Raw genomic sequence first — 14,687 nt, 5'->3', positions numbered from 1 at the left:
GAATAATCTCAAGCGTGAGTTATGAGAAATTGAGTTTTTCACTACACTGCTCACAACAATTATAGTCAGCATTCAATGTCCATTGACTAATTCGTGGCTAAGAGAGTGAAGAGAAAAGTTGGAACAACTAACCAAATGCACATCTTCCATTTGACCACTCTTGCTGACTGCGAAGATCTGCAAACACCTCATTATTTCTTTTGAGATGAACTGAGGTTGATTTCTCCGTCAACGCAAGCACATAATTTCGCTTTCCTCTTTGGCTGTTGCCTCCTCTTTGGCAACGAAGAGCTGTCTGCTTGGAAGGAGTCGTGTCACTGTTCATCAGACTCAATCTGATCGACACGTTGCTCCACTAATTGAGGGGTTCTTGGAGACGCATACTGAAGCATTCCTCTCGTAGGATCTCTTGGACAAGCCGGTTGGGCAATACCCATTGGCGGAACTAGCACATTTTCTTAGGGGGGGCTCAAGTCCCTCTATATTTTCTTCTATATAAAGTTAATGAAATAAATAGAAAGCTTGTTTTTCATGTCCATCTCTTCTTTATTTTTCGTGATCATGTCGCATATGTTTAAAAATTAGGAAATCATAGTTGTTAAAAATGGTTAAAGGTAAAACAAAAGCAAATCAAATTATTTCTTCAAATATCGTCGATTTTGAATACTTTCTTTCAAAAGGTTAACTTGCGATTTTTAGAAGCAAACTGTTCGATGACTTTTTCTTTTTCAATCTGCTTCAATAAGTCTGCTTCGATGTGTAAAAGCGAAAGCGATGAGAATCGATCCTGCTCCATGGTAGATCTTAGCCATGTTTTAATTCTCCGCATTGCCGACAAACTTCTTTCTGCCGTCGCAGAGCCAACGGGGATAGTTACAGCAAGTTTCAACGCTTTAGACAAATTGGGCATAAGATTCTCATTCACATTACTGCGAATAAATTCTGCGTCCCATTCAACTTCGGTTTTGATTTTTCTCAGGAAATTTTTGTAAACTTGTAATTCTGCATTCAACTCGTTCATGTCGATCCCAGCTTCTTTTTTGTATGTATCGATAAACAGTCTGCCTCCATCCATATTTAGCTTCTGGAAGCAATCGATGCTTTTAGCTAGGTCCAAATTGTTGAATCTTTTCTCCATCGCATTTACTACTGCATCAATAGACATTTCGTAGATATTCGAACGCCAATATTCTTTGTCAGTCATATCTTCATCTGCGACTTCAAAACCTGGTCTTACTGCACAATCCACGATGAAATGCTTCAGTGCTGTATTCCGGATCGCTTTACGCTTTTTTGATGCCCTTGGTGCTTCCAGTGATAGATCATGTTCATCAGCAAAACGCTGCATAGCAGCCCAAACATCATTGAACTCAATTCGCTTTTCCTTCAACGTGTCCAATGTTGCAGCTACGAGTGTAGCGGAGCCTCCAAGCGTAGCGTCTTGCTTTTGAAAATAAGTCGACAGAACATTCATCAGAGATAAAATGAATTCCATGACGAACAAGCAAACCACGAACTCAGGTTTCGAAACAGATGCAAGTATGCCGTTAGCTGTTATAGCGTCTTTATCTTTTCGATGTTGACTTTCTTCCGAAAGAGTTTCGATTATGGCTTTGTAATTCTCAATCAAACATCGGCAGTTCTATATCTGCAGTTCCATCTAGTGGTGCTCAGACTTCCAACTTCCTTTTGTTTTACACCCAATAATTTCTGAACTTGAACATACTTTGCATGGCTGCTTGGTTTGTTAAAATGGATGTAAATAGATTCAATAACACTGAAAAATGAATACGCCTTCGGGATAATTTTGCAAGAATCAACAATTACCAAATTGATCCGATGAGCCATACAGTGCACATACTCAGCCTCCGGAAAATGTTCTTTGATTTTCATTTGGACCCCATTGTGCTTTCCCTGCATTACAGAAGCGCCATCGTATGATTGTGCAACGAGCTACAAATCATGAATGTTAAGGCTTTTAAATACGTTTATAATCTCCGCTGCAAGACTAGATGCATCTCGGGCTTCAGAACAGTTGATAAATTTGATGAACCTTTCTTTTGGTTGATGATCCTCCACATAGCGAATTACTATTGACATTTGCTCTTCCTTAAAACATCGTGCTTCATCAACAATCACCGAAAACATGCCGGCACTCCGAATTCGCTTACTAATTTCGTTCGTCATTACAGTTGCAACGGATGAAATCATTTCATTCTGGAGTTTTGGGCTAGTATAGTTGATTTTTCGGTTAAAATGTTTTTGGAAAAAGCTATCATGGTTGCTGAACAATTCACAAAGTTCCAAATTATTTCCCTTGTTCGACGATTCGTGCCCTTCCCTGTGCCCACGAAATGGTAAACCTTGTCGACCCAAGTAAAGTACAATGTCAAACAATTTCGTGAGGTATGCCATTGTACCTTTTTGGAGCTGATGTTGTACAATTCTTGGAGCTGATGTTGTACAAATACTTGATCAGCTACAGAGCTTGACTTGATTTTAAAGGCCACGTATTTCTCAGTACATTTTTTGTGCAAACTAGATTCTTCATGAGATGAAAGTGCTTCACTAAGCTTCTTCCACTTGTTAAAACCGGATGTGATAAATTTTTCTCGTTGCTCGCGAACCTCACAGTCAACAGAAAATATTCTGCATGGGTAACAAAATACAGCGTCTCTACTTACGCTGTATTCCAACCACTGATGCGAGGAGAAATATTTCGATGAAAATCCACGAAGCTGCCTCCCATCGTGAGTTTTCGGATAGACTTCCAGTTTCGGCTGACTTGGACCAGTTTGCAGTGTTCCTAAATCCATGCCCTTAGCTGTGGATTCCGCAGTGTTTGAATGCGGCGCAACAGTCTTACTCGAGCCTGCAGGATTGTCGTGAAAGGATAAACTTGTGGCCGCTTGCGTCGATTCTGAGCAGGAGGGAATATGCTCATCCGAATGCTCCAAACCAACTTTTGAAGCGGGCTTAAAAAACTGACGGATATCCTTTGCGACCTTCTTCATCTCTATAATCTATAATACAGATACATTTTAGATGTTATTCAGTAAATTTCCCATGAAATAAGTCAAGTTACCTGTCCCAGACAAAATCAGACAAAAGTCAGAACAATCTCCACTCGAAAACGTTTAGAAATTAATTTGACATGTAAGCCGTTTGCACAACAGATACGATTTGTTTAGCGCAAATAAATAAACGTCAAAACAATACACTCTTATTCATTTATGTACATATTCAAAACCAACACGGAAAAAATATCCGGTTGTGAATTAACACACTCTTGTTTTTTCATGCACCTATTCATAACAAACCTGTATAATCAAAAGTATCAATATGTAAGTTTTTTCATCCATCTAAAATTCAATATGAGCCAATACTGACTAATTTTATTTAGCTTTTCTCGATACATACAATAATAGTACAGATATATTTGGACTGAAAATTAAAAACTCTAGGAGCGGCTTGAATGATTCTAGGGGGGGCCCCCCCTAGACCCCCCGTATTTACGCCAATGGCAATACCATATGCTTTGCAGATCTCGTATAGCTCCTAATAGCCGTCGGTGGTGGTTTCGCGGTTTGATGTGTCATTTTCTCGTTGTCCTTGGTTGAGAGTGACCCGGAACCCCATCCGAAGCGTTGCAACTTCTTTCCAGGAACTCAACAGATTTGGAAGTGTCAGCATTCAATTACAAATGTTCAAAAATAGGGAACTCCTTTATGGTTCGACGAGTACGGGCCACTACATCGAATCTCGGATGACTGAAAAGCATCAGCCGACGTGGTGAGCGAGCTTCATTTTGTTGGTAGCTGTTGCTACACACAATGACTTTACAAACAACAGCCTGCAGAGCCTATCCTGAGCGAACTCGAATTGGTTGGTAGCTGTCGTAATACACAATGGCTTTACATACGGCAACCTATAGTACTCCTCCGGAATGGGCTCCATGTGATTGGTCACAGTTCCATCCCTCTGATTTCCACTAGACTAGACACTCTTCATGGTCGAACTCCGGTTGTATAGCAGATGTCCCCTCGTAACGAAGTTGGGTCGCACAGGATTGATCAGAAAGTTCCTCCCGAACAGACTAATACCTACATTCTTGGAAAACTCGTTGGTAATCAGGTAACCATATAGGAATACATTGGCATCATTTGTATTGCTTGAGTCTGCTGTACTCTCTCAGAGTGAAGTACATTTTATCGACGGAAGTCGCAGCGTGGAAGAGTTGTATCACACTGGACGAGCCAGAGAGCTCAAAGTGGACTCCGTATTTACCATGGTTGCAGCTATCACTGTCCCAGCGGCTGAATGGTGCGATTGCTCTTCTTTGGAATGTGCGGTCCCACTTAGTCGGCACATGCCACTGATCGATGAATCCACACCTGGTTGTTCGGACGTTTTCTTTCGAGTTGGATCCTGACGGTGTTGAGGGCAATCACTTCGCAGATGTTTCCTGATTGTAGACATGTTGGACGTCACAGTACATTTCGGTGACTCTACTCTGAGCGAATCGGAGAATACTTGCTCCTCTTGAGCTTTCTTCGGTTCGATGTCGTTCGCCTTCGAGTGAGTCGGCCCTGCATGATTCGGAGACCTCTTCTTCGGTGGGCACTGGCAGACGATGAATCCGGAATGCCTTTGGAAGTCGAGATACTTCACTAGCGTGGGACTTGGCTACTCGAGCAGGTGCCACTGCTTTACTCAGCACATCTGCGCAAGACGTGTTGGAGCACCCTCTCTGAGCAGAGTCCAGGCAACAATTTCGGATCCTATCCCTAACATGATCTTCGCTTGCTGTAGACTCGACGAACGTGCGCACGCTGGACGGCTTGACGAGTTGCTGCGGATTATACTCCGACAGGATCTCAGGTTTCGCAGAAATGTAGGCGTCTTTGCTCTTGGTGTGTCAGAGAGTTCTCTCTGAGCGGACTCTGACAGCAGTCTAACTCGCGTTTCAGCTGGTGGCTTACAAGGAATTCTAGTGCTGTAGAGTTCCTTTCTGCTAGACGAATGAGAGTGCTTGGTCTCCAATCGCTTTTCGGTTGTCGCAACGTGATGTGGCGTTTCCACACTGGACGTGTCAGAGCGCTTCTTCTGCCCGTACACTGACCACTGCCTATTTTTAAAGCTTTCCAACTTACCAGCCAGGCTCACGGATTGCTGCTCGATCCTCAGCAGCGCTTCGGTATGAAGCTGGTCGAACGTAATTTGTGTCTCGTCATGCTCTTCGAACTCCGCCGCAGGAATCTGTTTCAGGATCTCCTGTTGAAGGCTCGTGTACTCTCGATAGTACATATCCAGCTTTTTCTCGAACGCTCGTTGCAGGGATGATCTCGTCTTGGATGGGTCATCCTTCGCCTCCTCCAGGTACGTGACCTTGCGGGTGACTTGGTCGTGTAGATGGATATGTTTTTGAATCTCATCCATACGGGGTGTCTCAGCTCATGGGGTAGATTGACCGGGATTCCTCACTGTCAGTCGACTCATAGACTAGTTGGAATTTCTCGAATGGTCACCTTGTTGACCACGGTACACGGATGCCGTATCTACTGCACGCCTTGTTATCTAGAGAAACGAGCGACCCAGATACCCGTAGCGGTAAACGCGCAGCTATTCAGTATGACCATGCTGAGGGTCGTGGGTTCAAATCCCGCTGGTCGAGTATCTTTTCGTAAAGGAAATTTTCTCGATTCCCAGGGCATAGAGTATCTTCGTACCTGCCACACGATATACACATGCAAAAATGGTCAATCGGCAAAGAACTGAGAGCTTTCTTTTAATACTGTGGAAGTGCTTATAAGAACACTAATCTGAGAAGCAGGCTTTGTCTCAGTTGGGACGTAACGCCAGAAAGAAGAAGAAGAGGTCTGCTTCTACTGATACCCTCGTTGATCAGTAGAAGGCTTCGTTATTACCGATCGCCTCACAGATCGGTAGATGCCTCTCACTCCTTTAGTATTCTTGCGGGCAGCAAGAATGTCGCGGTTTGTACCAATCCTCTCGCTTATCGGCGGAATTTCCCCGACTGATCGCCTCTTTGACCAATAACTGCAGTACTACCGATCGACGCGTTGATCGGCGACTGAGGTTCTACACTCTCTGGTATCCTCGCCGGCGGCAAAGATGTCACCGTTGGCATCGATCGACTCGCTGATCGGCTGGTGTGTCCTCGTCTGGTCGCATTAATATCTCTAAACCGGACTTGCTATGACATTTTTGATAACGGCAAATGGTTTAGCGACCTCGAATCAAATAAATAGAGCTATTTTGGTCCTTGAGGTGGTTATTTACAAACTCTCATGAAGCATGGTGCCTAAATGACGTAGTACCTAATTTGATTGTTCATTTTTACCATTTTCAAAGTTTGTGCAATGTTTCAGCAAATAATTTTGTAGATATTACAAAATGGTCTTCAATCGTATTTGAATAAATGAATTTGAAACTCTGCAGAAATTCATTCATATTTCAGCTGGGTGCTTTTGATATGTTACTCTGAATATGATATGAAGTATCACTTCGATGAGCTCAAATGTTTGGAGTGTAGTAGTTGCTACGTTTTCCTTGTGTGGCGTTACAATCACAAAAAAGGGGGTTGCCAGAAGTAAATGAGAGTAACTCATATTGTTAATATTATATTGGTGTTGTACAAAGTACAACGTGCGACAACCGAAAGGTTAAACTACTGTACAACTTTGTCGAAGACGTCATCTTTCTAAGTGGTCAGGAATTGAGAAAATGAGATATTCGCAAAAAAAGTTCAGGTACACTAGCACTGCCTGGTGGCGGAATTACGAGAATTACGAGAAACCAAAACAAAATTTTCTTGTATGCCTTTAAATAAATGCATCTACCTTGGAGAATGTTTTTTCCCTTTTCATATTGACCAGTTTCTCTTAAGATCACACAATAATAGTAGTAAAGAAGAGTTCTTGTACTGTATCACAAACAATGTAAATGCTCGTGTCAATGATGGAAGGTTTAGTAGAACGCAAAGTAGAAGAGCGGACTCTGTCCTGATTAGGGTACAGTGGTAAAAAGAAGAGGAAAATATCACAAACTCTGACAGAGAATTCAACTAGAATATGGACCGTCATTACATCTAGACATACAGCATTTGATTCAATCAGAACCCGGGTAACAGCTGAGTAAATGAGAAATGGATTACTCGCTTGCAGCTATCTACCTTAATTCGGAATCCAGTTCATCGGAAGCATTCCAGCCGGATGAGCATCGGAGACCGGAAATTGAATCAAAAAGACGAGCCATCAAAATTAAATTTTCATCTGCGCTTCAAGCTATAGGTATGCTGTACCTACCCTAGGTTCTGCTTCATACCTCAATTGAACGCTTTGAAATGGCACATTTAAAGTCCATCCCATGATGATGATGATTATGATGAAGATGAAGTCTATCATCGTGCTTCATAGTTAGGCCGTTGTCATTGGTATTGCTTATCTCGTTTAGTTGGATGAATTCAACCTGAAAACCAAATTATTAGCGTACCGTCGTTGGGGGTGACAATGGGTCAAAAAGGGATATGTACGATTTATTTATTGAATAACTATCGCAATTTAACTCCAATAAATTTCAAATTTGGTGTGTATGTACTTTGACGGTACATTAATAACCGTTCAAAAAATTAAAGAAAAAGATTTATTCACAGCGGCACCACAAGTAAATGAAAAATGACCCAATCTCACCCCATAGAGGGGGTGACATTGGGTCACTGTAATTGAAATAACTTGTTTTTGAGAATATGACTGCAAATCCATTCATAGCTGAAAAATATTGATGGAATACGATGCAAACAAGACGAAAAGATATCTAAGACGTTTCACAAGTATGACAAACTCACTTAAAAGGACGATTATACCAAAAAATTGAAGAACTATGAGAAAAAGTATCCCAACATTTATCGTCAAGTTTACATAAATTTTCTTTTTTTTTTCCTCAAATTGTCTTCAAAGTCTCATCCCCATTGCCATAAAGCCTATTCAGTTTCCCCAAAGGTGTACTGAAACAGTGATTATTTTAAACCTTTGCAAATAGTTAAATTTCGGTGCGACATTCCACGATCAATACATTCCAGGCAGATGTTGACGTCATTATCCCAGTATTTCAGCGAATCAACTCATTTGTACTTCCGTGAGATGTTTCTATAATATGAAAACACTGGTAAATAATTAAATTTCAAAAAAAAAAACATCCACTTGATAAAATTTTACGATGTTGCTGCGCACGAAACACAGATGCTGGTTTGAGAAGTTGTCAAAATGCGCTGCATTGTTATTCAATGCACGGAATACTCAAGTAGACTTGTTTGATGTTTCAGAGATGCTGTATTTAGAAAGAATAAACCCTTCTTAATGAAAAAAGAGATAACGGCACCGTAAAATGTCAAAAAAGTGGACTTGCAATTTCATTTACTATCGTTCTTGCTTGACCCAATGTCACCCCCATTTTTGATGTTTAAGACACCGTACCGAAAAAAATATTTTTTTGTGGAAAAATCAAATAGATTCCGGAAAATACGTGTGAAGTGCAATGAAAAGACTTTCAACCTTCTACTGAAATAACGATAGAGGTTAAATTACGTGCGTGATACTTTGCACAGGAGAAATTTAATGTGTTAAATTTTATCTAGTTTCAACATACAAGTTTATTGGTAAAGTAAACGAAAACTACTATTTCTAAAAATGTATATTGTGATGAATTACGTGTAATAATATGTTTCCTAACATATGAATTATTAATTTTAGTAATATCAGCGTTATTAGCTGAAATATTTCATAAATCATAATTTTCCGTTTTGACCCAATCTCACCCCCCAGACCCATTGTCACCCCCATCGACGGTATCATCAATTACTGTGAAATAAGACCCACAAAGAGTGGAACTGATCGAGCACTCAGTGAATGACAAGAAGACACGCAATATCCCAAACCGCTTGGAGCTCGTTACAGAAGATTTAAGATAATTGAACTGTCGTTCGTTACCGGTACTTTTCACACAAAACTACGAAACAGAGAATCGCATTTCCCAGTGCATTTGCAATCATCATTTTATCGCATTCCAGTTTTGTTTTCAAAACCTTTGAAGCAATGGATTTCTTGCGCTGGGCGAATGGCTGACATTGCAGGGAATGATATAACTCTTGGCGGGTATTTAAAGGCAATTTTCATACGCCGGCGTCTACTAGATGGCGATGGCGCGATACCTCAAAAGCGTAAAAACGTAAAAAAGAAAAGCTATTCAAAAGAAGGCAACGCGAAACCGGGTGTAGTTGACAGACGGAGCCCCATGGCCTACGAAGGAGGAAGACGAGATGACAGAGTTGCAACCGATTACGACAGAGGCAACAACGACGACGACGACATAATTCTCGATTACTTTTTCCAATCAACGTATATACTATACGATTATGAGAAGATTAATTTATAAGAATTTACACCTTTCTCATAAAACTGTTTAAAGGAATCCCCTTTTTAACATTTTTCATCGTGCACATCATATAAACTTTATATGGAAACAGCTCGCGTGCATTGAGATTTTTCTATGTTTTTCACAACAACTTCATCGTTGTTGCGTCGTTTTGTCTTTCTACATAACGATGCGGTGTAAGTAGTGATTTGGTTTCAAAAGTTACGTCGTTTTGTTTTAAAAGTGAAGAATGATTAGGTTCAAAGTGTAATGTACAGAGTTTTGTCTGTGGAATACGATGAATCAATAATCTATGTTTGTTAACTTTTCAGAGATAAGTCTGCCTGAAAACTTATTCGAGAATTTTCACCATCTCGCGCAAATACACACTTGTAGCCGGGGCCACCTGCAGCCAGTGAATCAAATTATCATCAAAATAGACAAAAAACAAACAACAAAACAAGCTCGCTCACAACCGTTTGTCGTAACTATTTCGGATAAGGACACAATCAAGAGCAAAATTGTCATGACAATCACAGAGCGCAACATTGTTGCAAACTTTTCAACTCGCAATTAGTTAGTTATTTTAAACACAAAACCAAATTTGTTTTATGGATGCTGTTTGATAATGTGTCAATGTTTACCAACACGAAGAAAGTTCTCGAAAATTGCAATGCGAAGCACAGAAAATCGCTACGCACGTAATGATCAATCTTTGTCATATTCTGTTCAAGTGATGATAAACTGATGTTGCGGAATAAAATTGTTGCAACAAGAATAGGAGGTGACAATGTCTTTGTTACTGCGTGTTGGGTGACAATTGATTCACTGCCTGCAGCAGAAACCATCGTTGCCATCAAATCCCTTCGATGGTGGAGCACGGAGAACGGAAGACGGTGGGGGTCTCTGTGTTTTGCTACCGAAAGAAGAGTCATCCGTCAATAGATGAAAAGAGTGACAATTGTGTGTTAGTTTGTTTTATGGGCCATAGCCAGCCGATGAATGATGACGGTTTATGGTAAGTGGCGTAGATGCCTGATGGATCATCGACATCATGACTTTATGGGCTATTGCGAAGTTAGTGCGATGTGATCTACTTTTTCGTTCGAGGATGGCCTTGACAAGGCAGTTATGCCTGGTTGTGGGAAAAAGTTGTAAATCATGAGATTTTCGATTTTAATTAGTAGTTTAAAGATAGTATTCTGAGTGGATCGTAAGTCCTCCGTAGGTTTTGTCAGGACTCTATCATATTCTTGCAAAGAATCCATCGGAAATCTATTATAATTCTCTCTAGGTTTCTGGCCAAGGTTGCCAGCCATACTCTTAATTATTTAAAAAAAAATCTGTTTGGAAATTCTTCGATTTCTCCCTCAAACTTTCTGGGAATACATCCGCAATTTTTTCAGGAATATTTAAGAGGAATTCTTTAAAGAGTGTAAAAGATTTCTTTAAGAGTTTTCTTAAGAATTATCGAATCAATTATTTCAACCACTAGATTTTTTGAAAAAAAAAAAAGACAAATAGTTTTGTTACTGAATGATCCAGAAATTCATGAAGAAATTGCTTAAAAAACACGAACAAATACTCTAATCAATTTCCCCAAGATTATTTAAAGATTTTTCCCAAATAATCTAATGGCTAACAAATGACAACTATGTGTTGTAAAAATTATCTAAATTTGATTAAAAATCATTCAATTTCTCCTTTATTATCTGCAAGATTTTTTTTTCTAGCCGAAGTCATATATAAATTCCTAAGGACACCTCTTAGATACGTTCTGTCGATTCCAAATGAAAATACTAGGTACATATTTGTTTTATACGGATTGAATTTTAACGGAATCAACTCTGGGACTTTTTTATTTTAATTTCAATAATATTTACACATTAGATTGCTAAAGGAATTTATCAAATAATACCTCTAGAAATTTCCCTAGTGTTCTATATTTGCTTTTCCAGGATTCCTCCATGAATTCAAAACTTTAAGATCACATGTTGGAAATAATCCAGGGATTGTTCTAGAAATTAGTCCAATGATTCCTTCATGAAACCTACAAAGATTGATTCGATAGTACCCAAATCTCTTTGATGGTTTTATGAAATTACTTCTAAGATTCTCAAAAATTCTACGGAATTTCACGATATTTCTGGATATTTTAGAATTTCTCGTGTTTCTAAGGTATTATAAGAGATATCTCTTAGAATACCTTAGAAACACGAGAAATTATAAAATATCCAGAAATTTCTGAATGAGTTTTTGGAAGATTTCTGAAAAAACTGTCAGTTTTTATCGGATTTTATTACAGAGCAGTCTGAAAAGAAATTATAATGATATTCGTAAAGTCACGAATATCGATTTATAATGTATGTAGATTTCGCATGATCTACAAAACGAAGTATATGGTGACCCATTCATCTCTCTTAATTTACTCAAGGTTCGTTAGTTTCTTATGGTTTAGGTACACATACTTATAAAATTTCCACGAAAATGGTACTTTTTTGTCGTGATGAAAACCACTGAGGGTGCAGCAGGATAAACAAGGTATTTACATATTTTTTCCCACAGGACGCTTGAAGATTTCCCACAGAACTCCAATAGGAATCTAAAAGTATGCCCTCAGTATTTCCACAGGATTCTCAAAGAATATCCATCAAATTCCCACAGAATTTCCATTGGAATTTCCCAAGGATAATCATAAAAATCACACGGGATTGCCATAGGATTTTAAAATTACCGCAGTATTTCTTCACAATTTCCACTGAATACCTAAAGGTCTCGCACAAAGTTCCCTGAGAATTCTCACTTGATTCTTGTGGGATTTTGACATAATTCGAAGTTTTTCAGGGTCGACTACCTGGAAAACCTGGAAAGGCAGGGAATGTCAGAAAATGTCAGGGAATTCAATTGTTGATCTGAAAAGTCAAGGAAAGTTGGTGAATTTCAGGGAAAATTACCAATCATATACTACAACACCAAACTAGTTGATTGTCTGCAATGTGAATTCCCAGTGGAATGACAGAATCCTCATCAGAATACCACTTGAATTCCAATATGCGCACCAGTGCTGGAAAAGTTCGCATCACGAAGCAGCTCACGAGTGTATACTAACGCATAACAAACATCACAGACTCGGGATCTAGCTAGGTGTGAGTAAGCCCGCACCCGTCTGCTCGGGAGAACATGTCAAAAGAAGTAGCAACAAGCTCGCGAATGTTTACTCGCGAGTAACCGAGCAAGGTGTGATTTATTATGGTTTTGACAGACAAATTAATTGTATAACCATCATATCGACAGTAAACTACTAGTTTGTAGTCAAAAGCCCTTGAAAACCATAAATCTCGGAGGGTAAGCAGTTTTTTTTCCCAAAAGCACAATATGACTCTGAGCAGCTCCGAACACGTTCGCGAATCACTTTTAGCTTCAGTTACTCGGGAGTCGGCAGATGCGAGTAAGCCAGCGCTCTGACGCTCGGGAGCGTTTGGTTTTGTTTTTGTTCCAGTTCAGATGAAGCGTTCGCCACTTTCCATCACTGATGCGCACTGGAATCCAAGGATCCACACACTCCACCAAGGATCGCCCTACGATCGACATCACAGTCACTGGATCCACTCTTAAATCCTACCATCTACACAACAATCCCAGGATTCATACTGGAATAAAGGGATCCACATCAGAATCCACACTGGAGTTCTGAGATCTACACTGGTATCCACATTGAAATCCTGCAATACACACTACAATCTTCACTGAAATTCTAAGATCCGTACGACGATCCTAGTTTTAAGATTCGCTATGAACCATAATTGTAACCAGTTAAATTTGACTCTTGACCTTTCGGACAAGTATCGTTACAATTGACTGAAGCTTAGTTAAAGAATTCATTCTCGCAACCAATAACAACAATGTAACCGAACAATAGCCGATTTACATTAACACAAATTGTTCACACCCAAAGAAGCAACCGTTATGGGCACGAACAGTCTTACACATCCTTTACCAATGCATCAAATTTGGTTACATGAGTGAGAAACTGCACCTAGCTCACTTAGCATGTGCTTACTCAATGGCCAAGGATGGTACTTCAGAGGTGAACCGCGCGCGCGACACCACAGTTGTCCATAACCAGAGCATTAACATATCCCCTTGGGGACGTGGTTAGACTTTCAAATAGATCATTGAGTAAACATCACGGTAAGATTGCAACAAAGTGACCCCTTCGAAGACAGAGGGACATTTAGTATTCATCATCGACGGCACAAATGCACACTCAGAGCTATGTACTGGCGCGCCCGATGATAATGTACAGTATTGAACAAGGTTTTTACATGTTTCATACAAAATGGCCAACTTAGAGTTAGATCTGAGTTATTTATGGACCGATTTGAAGGAAAATATGACAGTTCTTCAGACCAAACTTGAATTTCAAAATTCACAATCATGAATTCAAAAGTATAATAATGGTTTGCCTGGATAGATTTTTTGGACAAATTTCAATAATTGACCTAACTTAAGGAATAGCTTCAAGGTATCTGGTAGATTTAGACGAAATGAACTTAACTTGTTTAACTCAGTCTTCATGTAGGATTTTCATGTTTTCAGATAAATCTTTTCTAATTCTGTATCAAAAATTCAACTTTTTTCACTTTAGCCTGTCTGAAGAACTATGAAAATATCACTCAAATCGGTCCATAAATTACGCATATCTAACCCTCTAAATTTGATATTTTCGTATGGAAAATCGAAACTGTTCCAAATGTATTGTCCACCACTGTAGGTATCGACGGATCCATATAAGCGACGGTTCTCATTTGGTATTCCGCATCGTGGTAATCAATGCCAGTCAATTATAATTTCTCCTCCGCAGGACCGCACTCTCGTTGTTTTACTTCTTGAGTCTTCAGCGTTGTCAAAGCTGCAGTGTGTCATCCAGTCAAGTCAAATCCCCGAGGGTGTGTGTTTTGATATGGAGAAATTTTGGTTAACAATGCTTCGATTAACATTGAATGTACTTTCACGATCGTGCTATTAATAATTCATTCATAATCTACCTACATCGGAGGGTAACCCCGTAATCATCTTGGTTTTTCTGATAGTTTGGTGAGAAATTCATTCTTCTTAGCGATTCGAGATCCATGCTTCGACGTTATTTTGTTTTTTACTATTAGTGTTTGTGAAGAATGGATCGAAGCCAGATCTGAAGATCCAGACAACTGATAACAAGTCACCTCACCACCAGCGAGTACCAATCGAACAAG

At 39.7% G+C, this 14,687-nt stretch overlaps 1 protein-coding gene across 2 annotated transcripts in view; it reads left to right on the top strand.

The window, feature by feature from the left end:
• The window catches only part of LOC5569683 (protein FAM107B), a 208,839-nt gene that overhangs the window by 134,407 nt on the left and 59,745 nt on the right, over positions 1–14,687 (top strand). The gene's annotated exons all lie outside the window — the stretch shown is intronic.

The sequence above is a fragment of the Aedes aegypti genome, chromosome 1 (assembly GCF_002204515.2).
Source record: "Aedes aegypti strain LVP_AGWG chromosome 1, AaegL5.0 Primary Assembly, whole genome shotgun sequence".
NCBI lineage: Eukaryota > Metazoa > Arthropoda > Insecta > Diptera > Culicidae > Aedes > Aedes aegypti.
This window is presented reverse-complemented; position numbering and strand designations above follow the sequence as displayed.